This window comes from Triticum aestivum, chromosome 3A, assembly GCF_018294505.1.
Source record: "Triticum aestivum cultivar Chinese Spring chromosome 3A, IWGSC CS RefSeq v2.1, whole genome shotgun sequence".
NCBI lineage: Eukaryota > Viridiplantae > Streptophyta > Magnoliopsida > Poales > Poaceae > Triticum > Triticum aestivum.
Genome location: NC_057800.1, coordinates 588,960,328 through 588,963,054, shown reverse-complemented (window position 1 = coordinate 588,963,054; position 2,727 = coordinate 588,960,328). Strand labels below are relative to the sequence as shown.

Sequence of the window (2,727 nt, the reverse complement as noted above, 5' to 3'; positions counted from 1 at the left end):
GAGAAAGACAGAGGTGAAGGGGAGGATGCAGGTTGCAGCTGGTTCGGAGGACTCACAGGCGGCGATGGAGAGGTTCGACCAGCAGAGCACCAATAAGCCGAGGCTGGCTGCTGAGTCGCTCCTCCATGCCCTAGCGAAGGAAGAGATCGTCGCGCATCAATCGGCCGGAGAAGGGGCGCAACGGTGGCGAAGGGCAGTTCGCGGAGGGAGATCTTCGTCAAGATACGTAAGCGTGCTCCATTGCCCCATCTAGCGGCTGCTGCTCAGGGAGGAGGATGACCGCGCGTTCCGCCTGGTCGGCAGTGTGCTCGGCCCCGGCGCGACCGCGTCCGCGGTGTGCATCAGGGCGGAGGCATCGCCATTGCCGCGGGACACGTTCAAGGTGTGGGCTAAGGACCGCCGCCGGCGGATATCAACCGCAAGGCCGACACCGTCCTGGCGGACATCGAGGTGACAAGCAGCACGTCGCCCGGCAACGTCACAGTCGAGGAGCTCACGTCTCGCGACGGCTCCATGCCGAAGAGCTCGAACATCTCTGGGTGCTCCACCCGGTACGGTACTGCACCGTCTCCTGGAGCTCCCGCTTGACATCCTCCAGGCCGCCCACGACACCTTGGGGACCTCCACCAGACCCGTCTCCCGCAGCGCCGACGGCTTGGTCACCTCCTTGGCGTGCACCAGGTCGTCCATGATCACGGACATGGAGTTGAGCACCTCCACGTCGATGGTGTCCGCCTCGAGGTCGATCACGTCCATCTTCTGGCGGATGCACTGGAAGGCCGCCTCGGAGCAGAGCACGGCGAGGTCGGCGCCGACGAAGCAGTGCGTGTCCTTGCTGATGCGCTCCAGGTCGACGTCGTCCGAGAGGGGCATGTCCTTGGAGTGGATGCGGAGGATATCGAGGTGGCCGACCTCGTCGGGCACGCCGATATCGATCTCCTTGTCGAAGCGGCTGTCGCGCCGGAGCACGAGGTCGAGGCTGTTGGGGCGGTTGGTGGCGCCGATGACCATGACCTGCGCGCGCGGGCGGAGGCCGTCCATGAGCATGAGCAGCTGGGACACGACGCGGCGCTCCACCTCGCCGTGCGTCTTCTCGTGGTTGGGCGCGATGGCGTCGATCTCGTCCATGAAGATCATGGACGGCGCCCGGGCCTCGGCCTGGGCGAACACCTTGCGCAGGTTGTCCTCGCTCTGGCCGGCCATCATGGACATGATCTCCGGCCCGTTGACGACGATGAAGTTGGCGCCCGACTCGGCCGCGATGGCGCGCGCGAGCAGCGTCTTGCCGGTGCCGGGCGGGCCGTAGAGCAGGATCCCCTTGGGTGGCTTCACGCCCAGCGTCTTGAACAGCTTGGGGTGGCGCGAGCTGCTTCACGCCCAGCGGCAGCTCGACCAGCTCCCGGATCTGCGCGAGCTGCTTGTGGACGCCGCCAATGTCGTCGTAGCCCGGGCCGTCGAGCCTCCCCTCGTCCTCCCGCTTGACCGGGTTGGCGTCGTCGCAGAAGACCTGCATGCCCGCTGCCATGATGACGCACTCGTCAGGGTCCGTGTCGACGACCTTGATCTTCACGGCGTGCATGTGGCCGTGCACCACGAAGCGGTCGCCCTTGCGCACAGTCCGGCGCGCGCCCATGAAGTAGGCTGCATCCACGCCCAAAACAAATCAATCAACAGCTCAAGAAGACGCAAGAACAGATCAAGTAGACGCAAGAACAGACCAAGAATCAATCAACAGCTCAAGAATCGACTGACGACGGTTACTTACGCTTGACGTAGGCGTCGAACAGGTTGCCGCTGATGCCGTCAACGGAGTCCTCGAAGGGGGAGATGGCGACGCGGGCGGTGTCCTCAACACTGATCCTTGGAGTGGACGTGGCGGCCCGGTCGGCGTGTGGGCGGTGCGGGCGCTGGACGGCGCGATGGTCCGGGCAGCGTGAGTGCGGACGGCGCGGCGGCGCATGGCGCGTGGACGGAGCGGCTGTCCAGCAGCGCTTGTGGACAGGCACAGGTGGAGGTTGTCCGGCGGCGGTCGAGGCGTGGCTGGCGCGGAGTTGTAGGGAAGAGGTGGGGCGAGGTGTGGGGCGGTGGCCAAACTGCCCGACGGCGTGGTAGCGAGAGGGCAGCGACGTGTTCGGGACGATGTTAATCCAATGGGGCATATGGTGGGTAAATAATTAAGGCAATGGCATGGTGGGTAAATAATTAAGGCAATGGCATGGTGGGTAATTAAAGCATAAGCGCGTTTAGTATGCTGGAGTGATGTAGACCATCCGATTGCAGGTTTCCATGGATAGGATGATCTGGTTTTCCGTCCTCTCTTGCTTTTTATAGGATAGTAGATGAAACGAGCGGCCGGTTCCTGGCCGCAGGATCACGCCACATCGCCCCGTCGTGCGTCACGTGCCACCTTGTTGGAGCCATCATATCCTCATTGTCTCCTCCACTCCCCGACCCCACCCGTTGCGATTTCACCTCTCCGCCGCCGCTCCCACCCCTGCGTCGTCCTCCTGCTGCTCGTCCCCCCACCCCAATCCAGGAGGCGATGTGGGGTCCGCCTCGGCCTCCCGGGATCGGCCGCCGACCGCGACTGCTCCGTGGACACAGCCCGGCGCTCACCGTCGGCCCCGTCTCCTACAAGGCCGCCTCCAAGCGCGCCTTACCTGACGCCTCCCTCCCCGCGGTTGTTTCGCTGCCGCAGCTGTCGCCACAGTTGAAGGAGAGCATGGA

At 64.4% G+C, this 2,727-nt stretch overlaps 1 pseudogene; it reads right to left on the bottom strand.

Annotated features, from left to right (window-relative positions):
• Positions 1-389: 389 nt before the first annotated feature.
• On the bottom strand, positions 390-2,159 carry LOC123057012 (cell division cycle protein 48 homolog; annotated as a pseudogene).
• Positions 2,160-2,727: the final 568 nt, after the last annotated feature.